Source organism: Eleutherodactylus coqui, chromosome 4 (assembly GCF_035609145.1).
Source record: "Eleutherodactylus coqui strain aEleCoq1 chromosome 4, aEleCoq1.hap1, whole genome shotgun sequence".
NCBI lineage: Eukaryota > Metazoa > Chordata > Amphibia > Anura > Eleutherodactylidae > Eleutherodactylus > Eleutherodactylus coqui.
The window spans coordinates 284,733,187-284,754,858 of NC_089840.1; the positions used below are offsets into that span (position 1 = coordinate 284,733,187).

Consider the following 21,672-nt stretch of genomic DNA (forward strand, 5'->3'; position numbering starts at 1 on the left):
TTATGAAGTACTACAGTAATGTCCCTTGGCTCGGCTCCTCCATCCTGCACGCACTCTGCTCCACTCCACCATCTCACACACGAACTCAGCTCTGCTCCTCCGTCTCACAAACGCACTCGGTTCTGCTCCTCCATCTCATACACGCGCTCCGCTCCCGCGTCTCGCATGCGCTCGGCTCCTGCATCTTGCACGTTTGGCTCAGCTACGCTCCTGCGTCACGCATTTGACTCGGCTCCTCCATCTCACACACGCTCAGCTCCGCTCCTCCATTTCACACACGCTCGGCTCCGCTCCTTATCTCACACGCGCTCAGCTCCGCTCCTCCGTCTCGCACACGCTCGGCTCCACTCCTCCGTCTCACACACGCTCGGCTCCGCTCCTCCATCTCGCACACTCTCGGCTGCGCTCCCCTGTCTCACACACGCTCGGCTCCGCTCCTCCGTCTCGCACACGCTCGGCTCCACTCCTCCGTCTCACACACGCTCGGCTCCGCTCCTCCGTCTCACACACGCTCGGCTCCGCTCCTCCGTCTCACACACGCTCGGCTGCGCTCCCCTGTCTCACACACACTCGGCTCCGCTCCTCCATCTCACACACGCTCTGCTCTGCTCCATCCACTCTCTGAATACATCCTCACACAGCAGAGTCCCGCATCCACTGAGCGCAGAGACCTGGTCATGTGACCCCTTGTCTCCTCCCACACACTGATCACATGATGGTGACATCATCACAGGTCCTGTAAGCACAGAACAACCCCAAGGCTCCTGTCCGGCTGCAGGTGGAGGTATGTGGGGTCTCCAGCACTGGGGGCAGATTTATGGAGGCTGGGAGTTACATGTGCAGATCAATTATTAGGAAGCAGGGGGCGGTAAGAGGGTGCAGGTGGGGTGGAGGTCGTATGCGATAAGCGGGGTGGAAGCAGGGGGACAAGTTAGTTAGTTATCCCGCTTGGATGACGAGGGTCTGTAGCGCCGATCTAGAATGACCGGGAGCATTGTGCCATCAGTGTTGATGTTGGAGGAGATAACGCCGCGGACAACCAGGGGGCCGGTTCTCGATTTTCCTACCAATTGCTGCGGTTGGAGCACCGTGGACTGAACAGCTTCTGACAAGTCGTGTCCTTGGGATTATTTTTGTGATTGACTCAAGCCCCGACAAATACGACAAGTCGCTTGTATGTGAAGCCCGAGCTTTCCTATTGGTTCCTTCACATTTGCAATGTTGTGTAGCATGCTGGGTTCACAATATGCCCGTGACCGGTGATGTTTTGTAGCTCATGTTCCCCTATGGATCTTCCTCTTTGTTGCATCGCATGAAAGCGTGGTCTATGTGTGATGCAACGTTTACAGGAGGAAATCCTAATGTCAAAGCCCTAAACTAAGCCCTAGCTGCAGAAAAACCCCAAAACACATAGATCACCTAAGACGTGCTGTCCGCTCCGCCGCGTCTTCTGCCCGGCTGTTGTCTTCAGGCATTTCTTCTGGTCAGGGATTATAAAATCCCCGCCTCCAGGAAGTGCTGCCTCTGATTGGCTGAGCGTCGACGCACTCAGCCAATCAGAGCCAGCGCTCGATAAACCAATCACGACCATTCAATAAATGAATGAATGTCTATGATTGGTTCATCAAGCGGAGGCGGGTATTTTCCAATCCCTGACCAGACAACTGCCGGGGACCAGGGAGAAGACGCGGCGGAGCTGACAGCACTTCTTAGTTGATGTTTATTTTATATTTAAATGTTTCTATTAAACTCTTTTCCACATTACAAAAGGTAAACTGGTCATATATGAATGTTCAATAAAAAATACTTTTTCCTGAGAATTCTTCATATAACTCATCTAATCCAGCTTAGATACGGACATTCCAAACTTCTCCTCGTATGATTCATCAGGGGGATATTGGGAAGAAGGGAAAAGAGATGTTTCTTTCTTTATTGGGGGGGTGGGGTGGAACACAGGAGAAGGGGGTAACAACAGAGGCTTTCAACCAGGCCAACAATAACCATTGAGCCAAAACGATTCTTAGATGTATTTTGAGTGTCATTTTTTTTTTTTTTTTAATCCCCCTCTTGCTATTATCTCCGTTTCGGTATAGGGAGGTCCCAGGACCCGTTTCCACACCGTGGTGCCCAGGTCTCTCGCCCCACATCATAGAACACTTCTATGTGGTGTTTATTGGCGGGTCTCCTCGAAAGTACCGTGGTTCCTCGAAAATAAGACAGTGTCTTATATTAATTTTTGTTCAAAAAGGTTTAACTTTTTTACATGTATAGCTGCCTGGACACTATTTAAATTGACTTGTTTAATTAACTGTTAGCAGGGCTTAATTTTGGAGTAGGGCTTATATTTCAAGCATCCTCAAAAAGCCTGAAAAATCATTTTGCATCCTCAAAAATTCTGGAAAATCATCCTATGTCTTATTTTTAGGGAAACAGGGTACCAGCAAGTTAGTTTAAAGGACTCTTTTACCCGTCAAGGCAAAATCCCAATGAAGCTCTCCCATATTTCAAAGAAATTTTGAACCTGTGCTTCTTTTGCTATTGTTGCCTCCGCCTAATCCATAAGCATGAGGAAAGATAGTTTTTCCATAAAGAGCCGCCACAGTCTGCAGGACTGCTTTAACCCCGGCCATGGCCACCATGTGTAATAGTTTTCGACTGCCTGATGTACATCTGATTTCATCCTGGTTAATGTGTTCAAACTGCACCTATGAAACAATGCTGGCAGTCCGAAATGGGACCTGTGGCTGACAAATCATCCCTCAACTAACTAGCATACAAATCACTCCACATACCCCCTTCCTATATCTCCATGCCTTAACCCCCTCCCCCCCCCCCCTTATTTCGCTAATAGACCCTTTTACCATAAAGTAAAAGCCTTCAAGTGATGCACATAGGTTTCTGGTTTATAGTTGATATCTAGTCCTCAAATGATGAACTACATCAACCTGGCAACTACTTTTTATATTTCGTAATACTATTCAGCAACACACTGCATGTTTAAAATATCTGTCATGGTAATTGTATTCTAACGCAACAAATATGTAACATTTCTCTTATTTTTGTTTGTTTATTATAAAACCAATGAAAATTATTGAAAAGGAAAAAAGTTGCCCATGTCGGGTTAAACAGACAGGCCGACGGTAGATGTGTTGTAGTGAATCTATGTACTCTGATCCGAAAGGTCTGAACTACCGTGCAGTCCCACAAACAATGGCGGAGACCCACCCCCGCCTCCCGACAGTGAAAGCAATTGTCAATTGTGAATATGAGTGTCTATGAGTCCAGCTCGGTCGCGATGGGCCGTTCAGCAATAGAGCCTCCGATTTCTCCAGGCTAAGAAAATATCCCAGTGGAGAGCCCAGTTCCCGAAGGTCCCGCAGGATCAGTGAGAGAGACTTAGACGGGCTGTTAATGATTAGAAGTATGTCGTCCATGAACACTGCTACCGAAATATCAGGGTGGCTCGCTTGGATTGTCTGTACTAATGGCACTGGCTGAAAATGATAAAGTAGGGGGTCCAGTGAAAAATTAAATAGTAGGGGCGAGAGGGGGCAACCCTGTCTAGTTCCCCTAAAGATATCTATAGGTTGGGTAATACGACCATTTACCATTAAAGGGGTGTTTATTTCTGGTTGGATATATTGTATGAAATTGCAAAAATTTGCCCCAAATTTCCTATGTTGTAGAGTGTAATTTAGAAAAGGCCAAGATACTTTGTCAAACGCCTTTTCTGCATCTAGGGCAAGTTGTAACATCTGAGGGGCGTGCGGTTTACCAGTGTCTATCATTGCAGCGATGGCCATTCACATATTTTTGGTGAAGTGTCTGCATATTGTGAATCCTCATTGGCAGGGATGTATGAGAGTGGAGAGTAGGCTTTGGAGGCGGCTGGCTAGAGCCTTTGTCAGGAATTTATAATCACTATTTAGTAGGGAAATTGGCAATAGGACTGGACTAGTGTGGGATCTATATTGGGTTTAAGAATGAGTTTGGTCCTAGAGTCTAGAATCAAGTCAACCTGTATATTTTGGGTGTATATATCGTTAAATAGTTTGGTTACTATGGGAGCCACCTCTGTCAGCAGGATCTTGTAATACTCACTACTAAAGCCATTGGGAGCCTGGGGTATTACTATTTGGTGCAGCCATGATCACCTCCCGTATCTCCTGATCTGAGAACGGTGACTCCAGGAAGGCTACCTGGTCCGGTGTGAGTTTGGGTAATACAAGAGACTGTTGCCAGGAGTCTATCTTCTTCATGTCAATGGGGGTTGCCCTATAGAGGTCTTCAAAGTAGTTGCATATGGTCCCCTCTGTCTGTTTGTTCGGAGTATCTCATCCCTGTGCGTGGGTCTGTGATATGTGATTGGTTTGTGTTTTTGTTGTGAGTTTGCTATACGTGCCAGCAATCTGCCAGGTTTATTGGCTTGGAGGTAAAATTTATTCTGTTCCAGTTTAGTGAGCCAAACCGCCTGCCATTGCACGAAAGCTTCTAAAGTTTGTTTAGTTTGTTCATAGGTTAGTTTGTTTTGTTGGGAAGGGGAGCGGCGAGCTGCCGCTGTGGGGTCAGCAGGGAATGTTGGGGTTTACTGAATTGAGACCTGATCTGTTTCCTCTTAAATGAGACATAGCTTATCACATGGCCTCTCATTGCTGGTTTGGGCATCACCCAAAGCAGAGGGGTGTTATTAAAGTGTTCGATATCGTTGTCCAAATAGTTAGCCCAATGTGTTTTAAGTATTCTGGGGGGTCCAATTCTATGGACTCTTTCTATACAGGTTTTATCAATGGGTATGTCTGGAAATAGAGCTTTAAGAAGCTGCTCCGTCAGGAGAGTAAGAAATTCACAACCCATAATGTTCCCTGGGATACCTATGAAGCGCAAGTTGTTTCTGTGGTCTCGATTCTCCAAATCCTCAAGCTTCTCCTTCGGTTTCTGCTCCATTTCTCAACACATTGTAATTGATTGTTGGAGACTTGAGATCTCCTGAGAACCCACTTTATTTTCTAGTTGTGTTATTTTCTGGGCATTTGTGGTTATAAGGGAGAGGGCACAGTTGATAGAGGTGTAAGGCACTTCCAATCGTTTGTCAAACATCGGCATAAGAAATGTGGACACCTCTCGTACCACCGTGGCAGCTTGTAGAGTCTCCTGAGGTTGATAAGCGAGATAGGCTATTACTTGGAGAGTGTTATCCTGATGCTCTGGTGTGAGAACAAGGGTCGCCCTGATTGATGGGCTGCTGCAGTCACCATGGGCTCAGAGCCGACAGACATGCCCTCTCCAGAGCGGAGCAGGCTCATCACCTCTCCTCACCTTCTCTCCTGCTGAGCCAAGCAGCTACACAGCACCGTACTGACTTTCCTCCTCACCACCGCTCCCCAGAGGATGGTTGGGTCTGCGGCGAGCTCCACAGCTGACAGGTGAGGCTGTTACTGTCTACTCATTTGCAGTGCCTGCCTGGATGGTTTCAGTAATCAAGGCCGGGAATGTGCAGGCCTCGCTAGGCCGTGGGTCCCGTAAGTGCCTGTGGTCACGGATCCGCCCTAGAGGGGACTCTTTTCAATCCTTAGCGGCACAGGAGGACATTGGCCAGGTGTTGTAAGCTGTCCCAGGCTCCAAAATTTCTGTCTCCAAGAAATAATGTAATTTAAATAGGAGCAAAAATTCATATGTATTCCATTATGGTAATAGCGTAAACTACAGGACGTCCTGCAAGAAATGAGCCCATGCAGAACTATGTGGATGGAAAAAAAAGTTTTTGATCGCAGAAAATAGCAGCGGAAAATAATTTTTAAAAAATTAAATGATTTTGAAAAAAAAATAAAAGTAGTATAGCAAAAAATAAACTACATAAGTTTTGGTATCGTAGTAATTATACTGAGCCATAGAATAAAGTTATCATGTCATTTTTGTTGCAGTTTATGGGCCGCAGAAACAAGGCGCACCAAAAGATAGTGGAATTTCATGTGTTTGTTTCATTTTACTCCACTTGGAACTTTTTAAATGTTTTTCAGTACATTATACGGCACATTTGCTAGTAACATTGAAAAATACAACTCCTCCCGCAAAAAACAAGCCCTCATACAGCAACATCGATGGATAAATAAAGGAGTTATGAAGAAAATGCTTGGTCACTAAGGAGTTAAATAACTTCAAAATGAGACGTGCGGCTATTATTCAGTGTAACCAGTGTAATCAGCAGGTTTTAATTTTACAGAAACGTATCAAAAATCATTGCGCACATTAAGTTCTAGTATTTTATGTATCCTTGTATGTTGGAAGCTTACTGACCCCCTCAGGGTGATAGTACAGCTCTAAAACACACCAGCTGCACACAGAGATAGTGATTACAGTGCAGTTACTTCCAGTATTAGTGATTACAGTGCAGTTACTTTCAGTGATCACAGGTGATGTGTCCTCTGATTGGAGTCATACATTTATCTTCTTTCTCTGGGCCCAGACCGCCATAAAGGCTTCTTCCAGCTATGACTAGTCTCTGCACACGCTGTCCATCCTGACGCTGCTCCAATTAACCTCTCAGTGACTCCCTCATAGCACTAATGCATCTTCTGTGACCTGACAAATCAGTAATGTCTCTTTCCCTTTAATTCAGGTGTACTTTTGTGACTCCACTCTACTATAATGCTGCCTTTGTTGGCCCACTTAGTTATAGTGCCCCCTATGTATCACCCAGTGCCGCTCTGTTCCCAGCATCACCTGACTCCGCCCTCTCTCCAGCCCTGCGCCCAGTGTGTCTGGAGTTCACGGGATGAGTCGGGTAATGCTGGGAACATTACCGCTGGGCGGCAGTCCTGTCAGCCAGGAAGACAGAAGATGGCTAATAATGGTGATAATGAACTGCGGGTCAGCAGTGGGGGCCGAGCAGTGGGGTGTGGAGGGGGCTGTGTTCGGGGTCAGCAGTGTTGCGTAAGGGAAGAGGGGTGAATGTCCGGTAATTGTATAATTATAGGGGATTTTCTACGTCACATAGTATGTTAGGCTTAATGAAAACCATATTCATCTAATTCTTCCTGCATTAAACCTCCCCTCCCCCTTGGACGGCAAGAAGAAGCCCAACAAGCCAAGCTCATTTGGAAGAAAGAAATTCCTTCTTGACTCCATGATGGCAGGCAGAGTAATCCCTGGATCAACATTTGAGATCAACAACACCGTTGCTCAGCTAATGTCTATATCCTGTAATAGCATAGCGCTCTAAAAGGGCATCTAGTCTCATCTTAAACTCCTCTGGATTTTACCATCGTCACGTCCTCAGGCAGAGAGTTCCACAGTCTCACTGCTCTTACAGTAAAGAATCCCCTCCTCAGTTGGTGATGAAACCTGCTTTTCTCTAGAAATAGAGGATGCCCTATTGTTACCGTCGCAGTCCTGGGTATAAACAGATCATGGGAGAGATCCTTGTATTGTCCCCTCATGTATTTATACATAGGTATTTGATCGCCCCTTAACCGTCTTTTTTCAGGGTGAATAATCCCAATTTTGATGCCTCTCTGGGTATTCCAGTCCTTTCATTCCGTTTATTAATTTAGTTGCCCTTCTTTCATCCCCCTCAAGCACTCCAGCATCTTTTCTGAGCACCGGTGACCAGAACTGTACGCAGTATTCCATGTGGGGCCTTATATAGTGGGAGGATAATGTTCTCGTCCCTCGCCCCTATACCTCTTTTAATGCACCCCAAGACTTTGTTAGCTTTTGCAGCAGCTGACTGGCATTGATTTCTCCAGTTAAATCTACAGCCCACTAGTACCCCCAGGTCTTTTTCTATATCACTTTTCCCTAGCAGTACCCCATTTAGTGTATATTGGTGACATCCGTTTCTCCTGCCCATGTGCAGAACCTTACATTTATCAACATTGAACTTCATTTTCCATTTTTCTACCCAAGCCCCCAACTTATCTAGGTTATTTTATGCGCTGCGGAATAAGTTGGCTCTATACAAATAAAGATTATTATTATTATTATAAAAGATTATTATATTATTTTGTAGCCATAGATCGTCCCCAGTTGTATTAATTTTCGTATATAATTTTGTGTCCTCTGCAAATATTGATATTTTTCTGAGTTGTGCCTCTATCAGGTCATTGATAAATATATTGAACAGAATGGGGCCTAATACGGAACCCTGTGACACCCTGTCGCCCAGAGTATGAACCATTTATTACCACCCTCTGCTTTCTATCTCCAAGCCAGTTCCTTACCCAGATACACACGTTTTCACCCAGGCTGAGCTGTCTCATTTTATATATCAGCCTATTATTCGGCACGGTGTCAAATGCTTTAGAGAAATCCGGATATATAAGATTAATAGACTCTCCCAGGTCCAGCCTAGAACTTATTTCATTGTAGAAGCTGATCAAATTGGTCTGACATGATCGACCCCTCATGAACCCATGCTGATGAGGGGTTATGGTGTTGTTTTCCTGGAGGTATTCTATGATGGCGTCTCTCAGAAATCCCTCAAATATTTTTCCAATTATTGAAGTGAGACTTACCAGCCTGTAGTTACTAGTCTCTCTTTCAGACCCCTTTTTGCATATTGGAACTACACAGGCAATGCGTCAATCCAGTGCTACAACCCCGGTCTCAATAGTGTCTAGCCATCATGTCGCTTAATTCCTTTAGAAAACTTGGGTGTATTCAATCTGGACCCGGCGATTTTACATTGTCTCGTCTTCTTCCCATTCAAGATCTTCAGCTGATATCTTCTATATCAGATAATTATCCTGATTGACCCGAGAAGGATGGAGAGGAATCGGGACAAGATGGCGGAGAGTATATTCACCCTCACCCTAGAGATACTCTTCCAGCTTACAGGAGAGGTGAGAGATTCTGGGGATGACGTCACGTTCCATCATTCTTATCTATGTCAGTCTCTGTTCACATCTACGGTGGAGGATTTACTGCAGATTCAGTCCTTCGGCCGCCTTCACATGAAGCGTGATTACTGCAAGCGTTCCGCAATGGTAGCTTGCAGCTATTACGCAGTAAATACGCAGTGGCCAAATCCGCATCTTAATGGCTCATATTATGCTGCGGACTTACTTGCCAAACTGCTGCTGATTTTATCCTTTGTTCTTCAGGGGTGCAAAATCCGCAGCATAAATCCGTAGTATAAATAGTCTCGCTACGGATTTAGAATCTGCCGCAGTTCTCAAAGACTAAGTAGATTTGTTATAGAAAATACCGGCACCGCGTGAAAGACATTTTATAAATCTCCCCCGCATGGCCTGTACTGTAAATGCTGCAGCCGAGTGTGAAGACGGCCGGAATGCTGGAAACTATTGCAGCTGGTAAAATGTCGAACAGCCAACAGAATAGAATAACGGAACCGATGAACACAGATGTGAAGAGCCGACATAACTGCCGGACCAGACGGGGAGGATACTAGAAATGTCTGCAGGGATATTTATGGATGTGTCTTCTCATAAACAGGATTACACGGTAGTGAAGAAGACTTCTAGTGATGGCTGTCAGGCCCCGGTGTCTGATGGATGGGGAAGACCCCTGAGCCCAATCACAGGGCCTCCACCTCACCCCCTGATACTGGAGGAGATCAATGAGCAGAAGATCCTAGAACTCACCAACAAGATGATTGAGCTGCTGACTGGAGAGGTGATGCTGCTGGGAATGCTGGGACATTATACAGTAACGCTATGGCGGTATAACGTGTCTGGGTGATGACGGTATCATTGTGTTGTCAGGTTCCTATAAGGTGTCAGGACGTCACTGTCTATTTCTCCGTGGAGGAGTGGGAGTATTTAGAAGGACACAAGGATCTGTACAAGGACGTCATGATGGAGGACCACCAGCACCCACCATCACCAGGTAATAGACAGGACTAAATCCACACGGCCTTTATTATTTGTATGTAGAGAATAAATTCAGTGGCTGTCTGTATTTTCTGCAGGTAGATCCAGTAAGAGAGCAGCAGCGGAGAGATGTCCCCGGCCTCTTCTTCCACAGGATGATCAGGTAGATGGAGAGAAGGTCTCATGAAATCTTCCCTCTGGTCTGTAGGACGGCTGGGAAGGTCTTGTGTTTAGTCTTATTATATGATTGATACTTGTGTAATGAGAAAGCTGGAGATGGCAGGATTACAGCCGACCGCAGACATTAGATCTCCGCATCTTATCCCTATTTTCTGGTTCTGGAGACTTCTGGTTGGAATAAAGAAGCAACAGGTTGGAGTTATACAGGAGACCTGCCGCTATTTGGCCCAGATCACTACTGCTGTCATGTCATTCCGGCTCCTCATACTAATTAATGACCTTTTCTGGCCATATAAAACCTCCCACACGACTTCTCCAACTGTGTGATGACTTTTACAATATTTATTTCACAGCTGGTAAAACTGGAGGAAGATCTGCTCCCTATTGATGCTACAGAGACACATGTGAGGGGGGATCAGCCGTGTAAGGAGGGGATTCCTACAGATGACCCCCCAGGTGAGACTGCATGTAGAGAAGAGTCTGTGTTGTCAGGGTTTTCAGCTGTATATTCCTTTATTCAGCCACAATTTATCTATATATATAAAATAGGATGTGTGTATGCGCCACCATAACTCATGAACATCTGGAACAATTTCAACCAAACTTGATACATTTATAAGTCATTCCGTATTGACAAATTTTTTGGGGGGTGGAATAAGACAACCCCACTACCCCAGGGGGGAGAGGTGTCGAATGCCGGAAATGTACTTGAGCAGATGGTTTTTATTTCAGTCTTACACGGACTACCTCCTCCTCGTCTAATACTAATATATTGCACAGACCTCCTGCTCCCAGATAATATCTTACACAGACAACCTCCTCCTCTGCTCCAACTACCACGCAGCTTCCCACCAGCACTGAGCCACTATGTACCACACAGAAATGAGCCCAGCAGCCACTTTTATGAAAGCTGTCCAAAACTAAATCTGTGTTGCCCACAGAAACCAATCACAGTGCAGCTTTCATTTTACCTCAGCAGTATAACAAATGAAAACTGAGCTGTGATTGGTTGCTATTGGGAACGAAAATTACAGGGGAAGATGGTGAGTTTTTGATTTTTAATTATTCCAGTATTACACAGTCCACCTGCTCCTCAAATACTAATATTACACAGACGACCTCCTCATATACCAATACATTACACAGATGACCTCCTCCTCATGCAGTAAAATATTACACAGACGACCTTCTCCTCATATGCCATTATATTACGCAGACAACCTCCTCATCATATACGAATATATTAAATTAGTACCTTTTTTTATATATATATATACATACACATGTTTAAATTCTTTTTGTGTCTAAAAAAAAATACATGGGCAAAGCCGTGTAATCAGCTAGTATATAATAAAGTGTAAATGTTATATAATATTTTTATATAAACATTCAATATATTCTGCTAAAAAGAATAGAGGGAACATCTCAATCACACATCAGATCTGGATGATCTCCATCCTCTGCAGACTCTTTCATGTCTGTCACATGTGCTCATTGTGAAGCTGATCTCATCTGTGAAGAGAACGGGGGGCCAATGGTTGATCTGCCAATTCTGGGATCTCTGGCAAATGCTCTTCAGGCTGCATGGTGCTGGGATGTGAGCTCAGCTTCCACTACAGAATGTTGGGCCCTCGTGGCCCCTTATGGAATATTTCTGATATATACAGCAATAAGCTATGCAAGCAGTTATGTTATTTCCTCTTAATGTTTTGGTAGAGCCACAGGCGCCGTGTAAGGAGAAGCCATCCTCATTCTGCATTCAGCTGCTCCTTCCATCTGCCCCCAGCTGATACCCCATGCACTATGTCAGGGTCTCTGCAACATCCAATCACTCTATCAGACCTGGACCCCCGTCCCCAGTGCTGCCTCCGCACATGTGCAAGTACTATTATCATGTCCCTCTCCTCTGCTGCTGGATCCAGAAGGACTGGGCATGCTCAGTAGGAACTTCCCACATCTTAGTACAAGTAACAGTCAGCTGGGTTAGTGAATGGCTACAAACACATGTGTGCCCACTGATAATGGTGGTGCCAACCTTCTAGATGCGTCTTTATTCCCCGGTCAGCAGCACATGATCAGCAGACTGTAGTTGCAGCACAGTACAGGGCAGTTTACAGCAGGGGGCGTCAGCAGCTCTTATCCACCCAGAAGTGTGTACCTGCCTGCGCCCATGATTGGCACACATGAGAAAAATCCTACATGCCATACGGACATGTGGGCGAAGAAAAATGGCCATCAAATTATGTACGTACGCTTGCCTGACCAGACACAATTCTGGGTAAATTCTAGACTTAATTCCGTGCGTATGCTCCATTCAGACATGTTATTCAGATAGATTCAGTATACTTATTACTGAACCAGCAGCACATTTATAGTCCTCATGGGATAATATATCATAGAATATGGCAAGGAAAAGCTGTTTTTGTCCTAAAGGCGTCCAAATTGCAAAGAGTTATAAAATCAAAGGTGGAGAAAGTTATGAGCATCAATTAGAAAAAAATACAATAAAAAGTGTTAAATTAATAGAAAGGTAAAACATGAGTAACATAAACCTATAATATCAACATATTAAATTCAAAAATTTATGTAAAACTGTATAGAATTATAAAATTATTAAATAATACAATCATTTTATCCTATTAAGTAAAGCTGCATTAAAAGCAATTCTGCAATTGGTGAGGGTTTTAAAATACAATAAAATACACTACAGTAGGATGAAGTATGAGGGATGTGTAGGGAATAGAGATGAGCGAACGTGTTCTTAACGAACACTTACGCACCCGAACACCGGCTTTTCCGAGGACTTCCGTGTTCGCGCGTAAGTATTCGGGGGGCGCCGGGGGGCGGGGAGAGGCGCGGCGGCGCGGGCGGCAGCAGCGGGGAACAGGGGGGAGCCCTCTCTCTCTCCCTCTCCCCCCCACTCCCCGCCGCAACCCCCCGCGCTGCCACGGCGACCCCCGAACTTTTTTCGCCCGAACACGGAATTCCTCGCGAAGTTCGGTGTCCGGGCGAAAAGGGGCGGAGCCGAACACGTTCGCTCATCTCTAGTAGGGAATAGAGATGAGCGAACGTACTCGTCTGAGCTTGATGCTCGTTATTGTATTAGCGTGTTCGGGATGCTCGTTATTCGAAACTAGCACCACGCGATGTTCGAGTTACTTTCACTTTCATCTCTGAGACGTTAGCGCGCTTTTCTGGCCAATAGAAAGACAGGGAAGGCATTACAACTTCCCCCTGTGACGTTCCAGCCCTATACCACCCCCCCCTGCAGTGAGTGGCTGGCGAGATCACAGATGCATTCTGACATTGTTCAGGGAAAGTGCTGTCTTGCTGGAGTTGCTATAGGGAGAGCGTTAGGAGTTATTGTAGGCTTCAAGAACCCCAACGGTCCTTCTTAGTGCCACATCTGACCGTGTGCAGTACTGTGGAGGCTGCTTTTTGAAGTGTTGCACATTTTTATTTTTTTTTGTCTATCGGCCGTGCAGAGCATTGCGTCCAGAGCATTGCGTCCTGCAGTAATTTTACATAGTCCAGGGCCAGTAGTGGTGAGGCAGGGACAGAAGACATATACAGTCTATATAGGCAGTGGGCTTTTCAAAAAACATTTGGGGAAAAAAATCTATTTGCACTGCCTGTGACCGTCCTCAGTGTACTGGGTCTCTGCTGGGGGTAGTTGTCCTAATTCATACGCAGCCAGCTAAGTGTTACAGCAGGCTTGCGCAAAATTCTTTCCTGGCTCTGTGTTGCCTGTTACATCACCGCTGTATTCCTGTCCACAGTGAAACAGTCTGCAGTAATTTTACATAGTCCAGGGCCAGTAGTGGTGACGCAGGGACAGAAGACATATACAGTCTATGTAGGCAGTGGGCTTTTCCAAAAAAATTTGGGGAAAAAAATCTATTTGGGCTGCCTGTGACCGTCCTCAGTGTACTGCATCTCTGCTGGGGGTAGTTGTCCTAATTCATACACAGCCAGCTAAGTGTTACAGCAGGCTTGCGCAAAATTCTTTCCTGGCTCTGCTGTGCGTTCCGTAAGCGAAGTCAGCCTCCAACCACAGGCCAATAAGCGGCACATTTAATTACAGAGTTCTGTTTCTGCACTACTGGTAATACACCATGCTGAGGGGTAGGGGTAGGCCTAGAGGACGTAGACGCGGGCGAAGACGCGGAGGCCCAAGTCATGGTGTGGGCACAGGCCGAGCTCCTGATCCAGGTGTATCGCAGCCGACTGCTGCGGGATTAGGAGAGAGGCACGTTTCTGGCGTCCCCACATTCATCTCACAATTAATGGGTCCACGCGGTAGACCTTTATTAGAAAATGAGCAGTGTGAGCAGGTCCTGTCGTGGATGGCAGAAAGTGCATCCAGCACTCTATCGACCACCCAGAGTTCTGCGCCGTCCACTGCTGCAACTCTGAATCCTCTGGCTGCTGCTCCTCCTTCCTTCCAGCCTCCTCACTCCATTACAATGACACATTCTGAGGAGCAGGCAGACTCCCAGGAACTGTTCTCGGGCCCCTGCCCAGAATGGGTAGCAATGGTTCCGAATCCTCTCCCACTGGAGGAGTTTGTCGTGACCGATGCCCAACCTTTGGAAAGTTCCCGGGGTCTGGGGGATGAGGCTGGGGACTTCCGGCAACTGTCTCAAGAGCTTTCAGTGGGTGAGGAGGACGATGACGATGAGACACAGTTGTCTATCTGTGAGGTAGTAGTAAGGGCAGTAAGTCCGAGGGAGGAGCGCACAGAGGATTCGGAGGAAGAGCAGCAGGACGATGAGGTGACTGACCCCACCTGGCTTGCTACGCCTACTGAGGACAGGTCTTCAGAGGGGGAGGCAAGTGCAGTAGCAGGGCAGGTTGGAAGAGGCAGTGCGGTGGCCAGGGGTAGAGGCAGGGCCAGACCGAATAATCCACCAACTGTTTCCCAAAGCGCCCCCTCACGCCATGCCACCCTGCAGAGGCCGAGGTGCTCAAAAGTCTGGCAGTTTTTCACTGAGAGTGCAGACGACCGACGAACAGTGGTGTGCAACCTGTGTCGCACCAAGATCAGCCGGGGAGCCACCACCACCAGCCTCACCACCACCAGCATGCGCAGACATATGATGGCCAAGCACCCCACAAGGTGGGACGAAGGCCGTTCACCGCCTCCGGTTTGCACTGCTGCCTCTCCCCCTGTGCCCCAACCTGCCACTGAGATCCAACCCCCCTATCAGGACACAGGCACTACCGTCTCCTGGCCTGCACCCACACCCTCACCTCCGCTGTCCTCGGCCCCATCCACCAATGTCTCTCAGCGCACCGTCCAGCCGTCGCTAGCACAAGTGTTGGAGCGTAAGCGCAAGTACGCCGCCACGCACCTGCATGCTCAAGCGTTAAACGTGCACATAGCCAAATTTATCAGCCTGGAGATGCTGCCGTATAGGGTTGTGGAAACGGAGGCTTTCAAAGGTATGATGGCGGCGGCGGCCCCGCGCTACTCAGTTCCCAGTCGCCACTACTTTTCCCAATGTGCCGTCCCAGCCCTGCACGACCACGTCTCCCACAACATTGTACGCGCCCTCACCAACGTGGTTACTGCGAAGGTCCACTTAACAACGGACACGTGGACAAGCACAGGCGGGCAGGGCCACTATATCTCCCTGACGGCACATTGGGTGAATTTAGTGGAGGCTGGGACAGAGTCAGAGCCTGGGACCGCTCACGTCCTACCCACCCCCAGAATTGTGGGCCACAGCTCGGTGGTGGTATCTGCGGCAGTGTATGCTTCCTCCACTAAACCACCCTCCTCCTCCTCCTATGCAACCTCTGTCTCGCAATCAAGATGTGTCAGCAGCAGCACATCGGCAGCAGTCGGTGTCGCGCGGCGTGGCAGCACAGCGGTGGGCAAGCGTCAGCAGGCCATGCTGAAACTACTCAGCTTAGGAGATAAGAGGCACACGGCCCACGAACTGCTGCAGGGTCTGACAGAGCAGACCGACCGCTGGCTTGCGCCGCTGAGCCTCCAACCGGGCATGGTCGTGTGTGACATTGGCCGTAACCTGGTGGCGGCTCTGCAGCTCGGCAGCCTCACGCACGTGCCATGCCTGGCCCACGTCTTTAATTTGGTGGTTCAGCGCTTTCTGAAAAGCTACTCACGCTTGTCAGACCTGCTCGGAAAGGTGCGCCGGCTCTGCGCACATTTCCGCAAGTCCCACACGGACGCTGCCACCCTGCAACATCGGTTTAATCTGCCAGTGCACCGACTGCTGTGCGACGTGCCCACACGGTGGAACTCTACGCTCCACATGTTGGCCAGGCTCTATGAGCAGCGTAGAGCTATAGTAGAATACCAACTCCAACATGGGCGGCGCAGTGGGAGTCAGCCTCCTCAATTCTTTACAGAAGAGTGGGCCTGGTTGGCAGACAGAAGACAGAAGAGTGGGCTATCGTCCTGCCCCTTTTAAAGAGGGTCGCTGCCTAGCCGTGCCAACCCTCTGCAGTGTGTGCCTGCGGTTCCTCCTCATGGCAGACGCACTTATAAATAGACATGAGTGTGGCGTGGCATGAGGGCAGCTGAAGGCTGCGCAGGGACACTTTGGTGTGTGCTGTGGACACTGGGTCGTGCGGGGGGGGGGGGTTGGGCAGCATATAACCCAGGAGAAGTGGCAGCGAAGTGTCATGCAGGCAGTGATTGTGCTTTGTTGGAGGTAGTGTGGTGCTTAGCTAAGGTATGCATTGCTAATGAGGGCTTTTCAGAAGTAAAAATTGTTGGGAGGGGGGGGGCACTCTTGCCGCTATTGTGGCTTAATAGTAGGACCTGGGAACTTGAGATGCAGCCCAACATGTAGCCCCTCGCCTGCCCTATCCGTTGCTGTGTCGTTCCCATCACTTTCTTGAATTGCCCAGATTTTCACACATGAAAACCTTAGCGAGCATCGGCGATATACAAAAATGCTCAGGTCGCCCATTGACTTCAATGGGGTTCGTTATTCGAAACGAACCCCCGAGCATCGCGAAATTTTCGTCCCGAGTAACGAGCACCCGAGCATTTTGGTGCTCGCTCATCTCTAGTAGGGAACACAGATCACATTAGCTCTTAGGAAACTGTAAATAAGCCTACATGCTTTTTCCTGCACCACACTCTAACCAGTTTGCCTCACCTCAGGATGCTGACCACCGCTGTAAAATCCAAAAATTTAAAGCGGGTACATTCAGTAACTCGTCTGGCCCCAGAAGGTATATAAAAAGCGTTGTAAATGGCGGTCTACATATTCTGAAAGATTACTGGTAATAGACCTGATTTTGGCTGTGATTGGGCGTCCTGGGGGGTTCCTAAGGAATTTGTAGATTTTCTGTAAAAACAAAAGGATACGGTTTCTGGAGTATTAATGCATATAAAATCATTTTCAGGAATGTGGTGCTGGTTTATTAATAAGTATACTAAATCTGTGTGAATAACGTGTGAGCAGAGTGTGCACGGAATTGTACCTAGAAGTTCATATGAGTAAAACCATATACATAATCTTTACCGATTACCAACCGACAGACTTTGGAGCGCGGGATTTGTGTAACCTGTCTTGTTCACAATGTGTATGAACAGTTTATATAGAAATGTAATAAAATATTAATATAATTGTTATATTCAAAAATATAAAAATCTGTTTAATTCTTGGCAGATGACGACACCAGGAGATCCGAGGGACATCTGATATCTTCAGGTTCTACAGTGGAAGATGATGGTAACATACAAGATACAGGCGAGGAGCCTACTACTATCCCAGATAAACCCTCAGCCCTTCACAGCAAACATCTGCCATCTGATCCTTCTATACAGGTTCCATCTTCTGATTCATCACAGACTAGTAAGCAACATAACATTTACGGAAGAGATGTTGAAGAAGAAACAGCTGCCACAGGGAAGAAGTCCTATTCATGCTCAGAATGTGGCAAATGCTATACCCAAAAATCATATCTTGTTAGACATCAGAGAATTCACACAGGGGAGAGGCCATTTTCTTGTTCGGAATGTGAAAAATGCTTTATAGATAAACCAAATCTTGTTGAACATCAGAGAATTCACACAGGAGAGAGGCCATTTTCTTGTTCAGAATGTGAAAAATGTTTTATAAGTAAAGCAAATCTTGTTAAACACCAGAGAACTCACACAGGAGAGAGGCCATTTCCTTGTTCAGAATGTGGGAAGTGTTTTAGCCGGAAAGCACATCTTGTTCAACATCAGAAACTTCACACAGGGGAGAGGCCATTTTCTTGTCCTGAATGTGAAAAATGTTTTACGGATAAATCATATCTTGCTAAACATCAGATAATTCACACAGGGGAAAAACCATTTTCCTGTTCTGAATGTGAAAAAAGTTTTATAGATAAATCACATCTTGTTAAACATCAGAAAATTCACACAGGTGAAAAGCCATTTTCCTGTTTAGAATGTGGAAAGTCTTTTACCTTTAAATCAAATCTTGTTGAACATCAGAAAATTCACACGAAAAAGAAGCAATTTTCCTGTTCGGAATGTGGGAAAAGTTTTAACTATAAATCAAATCTTGTTGAGCATCTGAGAATTCACACAGGGGTGAAGCCATTTTCCTGTTCAGAATGTGGCAAGTGTTTTAGTCGGAAAACAAGGCTTGTTGATCATCAGGGAATTCACACAGGGGAGAAGCCATTTTCTTGTTCAGAATGTGGGAAATATTTTACTCAGAAAACCTATCTAGTTAAACATCAGAAAATTCACACAGGAGAGAAGCCATTTTCCTGTTCAGAATGTGGGAAGGGTTTTATCAATAAATCAAATCTTGTTGAACATCATAGAATTCACACAGGGGAGAAACCATTTTCCTGTTTAGAATGTGGGAAATGTTTTACCCATAAGTCAAATTTTCTTGAACATCAGAGAACTCACATAGGGGAGAAGCAATATTCTTGTTCAGATTGTGGGAAGTGTTTTACTCAGAAAACCTATCTAGTTAGACATCAGAGAACTCACACAAGAGAGTAATCATTTTCCTGTTCAGAATGTGGAAAGTGTTTTAACTCTAAATCAAGTCTAGTAAATCATCAGAGAATTCACAAAAGGCGGATGCCACTTTCCTGTTCAGAATGTGGGAAGTGTTTTACCGATAAATCAAGTCTTGTTGTACATCAGAGAATTCACACAGGGGAAAAGCCATTCTCCTGTTCAGAATGTGGGAAGTGTTTTGCATATAAATCAAATCTTGTTGAACATCAGAGAATTCACACAGAGAAGAAGCCATTTTCCTGTTCAGAATGTGGGAAGTGTTTTACCTCTAAGTCAAATCTAATTAAACATCAAAGAATTCACACAAGGGAGAAGCTATTTTCTTCTTTAGACTGTTAACAATATTTTACAGATTAACAAATTCTAATTTAACATCAGAGAAGTCACACAGAGAAAAACCTGTATTCATGTCCAGAATGTGGAAAATATTTTCCTCGACAATCAAAACATTTTAACCGTAGAAAAGTTATGCAGGGAATAAACCATGTTAATATTTTGAATCTGGCTGTCCTCTTGGGTTATCTTGATTGAAAGCATCGGCCACCTAATGTGTACTTCTGTTAGTGACCATCAAGATGGTCTAATTTATGCCCTGGATTGTTAAGAGCATCTTCTGGTGTTATAAAATGGTAGAGTTACCCAGATGTAGGACTTTGCATTTCTCCTTGTTAAATACCATTCTGTTTGTTGCTGCTCACTATGCAAGCTTTTCTAGATCTTTTTGAATACTCTCTCTTTGTCTTCCCTAGTTTTAGATATCCCTCCTAGCTGTGTGTCGTCAATAAATTTGATCAGTTTCCCATCAATTCACTCCTCCAGATCATTTAGGAAAATTTTGAACAACACTGGGCCTAGGATAGAGCCTTTTGGTACTCCACTTGATACATTCTTCCACGTAGATGTGCAGCCATTTAAGACCACTCTTTGAGTCTGCTCACTGAGCCAGTTGTGAATCCACCTAACAGTTGCCTTGTCAATCCCATATTTGGTCATTTTTTTCAATAAGTATAGTATTAGATACTTTGTCAAATACTTTACTAAAGTCAAGATAAACTATATCCACCAAATTTTCCTGATCAACCCAGTCGGTGATACATACTGTCATAGAAGGAAATTAGATTAATGTAGCATGACTTGTTTGTTACAAACCCATGGTGGGTCTGGTTAATTACTCCATTCTCATCCAAGTTCTTGCATACGTGCTGTTTAATAATTTGTTCAAAGATCTTTCCCGGTATAGAAGTCAGGCTCACAGGCCTATAGTTTCCTGGATCCACCTTTTTTGAAGATAGGGACATTTGCCCTTTTCAAATCTTCTGGGACTTTTTCTGTTCTCCAGGAATTTTCACAGATTTTGGTGAGTAGTTCAGCAATTACCTCCGCTGCTTCCTTTAGTATTCTAGGATGTAGTTCATCTGGACCTTGAGACTTGAATTCATTTAAGTTAGCTAAGTGTTCCCTCACCATCTTTCTGCTTATACATAGCCTGTATTCTTTTATCCCCCCAATAGCACAGGGAAGTTCAACTGATGTTCCATCTACTTTCTGAAAGAAAACAGATACAAAATAGGAATTTAAAAGTTCAGCCTTCTCAACATCATTCTTAACCAATTCACCATTTTTATCTTGTAATCATCCAATAGCATCTTTGACTTTTGTTTTGCTTTTGACATACCCCCCAAAATCCTTTTTTATTGCTTTTGGCCTCTGTTGCAAGCCTCAATTCATTATTAGTTTTAGCTTTTCTGACACTTGCCCTACAGTTTCTGTGGGCCACATTATATTCTTCTTTAGATATTCCGCCCTCTTTCCGTTTGATTAACATATTTTTCTTCATTTTTAACATGTGTGCAAGTTCTGTGTTCATCCATCCTGGTTTCTTTAAATGTTTCCCATTCTTCCTTATTTTAGGGATTGTTAACTATTGTGCTTTCACAATATTTCCCAAACTTTTAGGACATTTGTGTCCTGAAGAACATCCAGCCATTGTCCTCCACACTATATACTTTTACATAACTTTATTAATACTCAACATCACATCATGTAGAACTCTAAAATGGTTGGAAATATTGAAAAAAATGACTGCACCTATCATTTTCTGATGAAAGTCTGCTCATAAATCATGCATCCCATGATCCTTTTTCTATGGAAGTATTTTAGGCTTAATCTAAGACGGCTGCCGACAAGATAGCCAATAGGAACTACCACTAGGGCAAAAAGTTTGTACCCACCTATCTAATTGTTTTACAAAGTTACCTACTTGTATCTCTTTTTGTTCAGAAGATACGCTGGGTGGCCCTGACTTTTAAATCTCCCTTTATAATTAAAATAGCTTTGCAATAACCGATTGCTTATATGTAACAACCTCTGGAATATATTATTGTGTTACTGTTTTGCACTCTCTTTGTATTTTTTAAAGGGATTGTCCCACTTCTAGCTGTTTTTTTTTTTTGTTTTTTTTTGCAGAAAGCAGACAGCTCTGTACTTTGCACAGTGGTTAGGGTTGGTACTGCAGGCTGAGTACTACTGAAATGAATTGTACTAAGCCTGCAAAACCAATCTAGCTCACTGCACAATGTATAGAGTGTATTGTCAATTCGAAAGGCAACAAGTTCGGGTACGGCTTTAAAGAAGGACAAGTGGGCTGAT

At 45.3% G+C, this 21,672-nt stretch overlaps 1 pseudogene; it reads left to right on the forward strand.

Annotated features, from left to right (window-relative positions):
- Positions 1 to 21,455, forward strand: part of LOC136626738 (zinc finger protein 850-like) — a 105,479-nt pseudogene extending 84,024 nt beyond the window's left edge.
- The last annotated feature ends 217 nt before the right edge of the window (positions 21,456 to 21,672 follow it).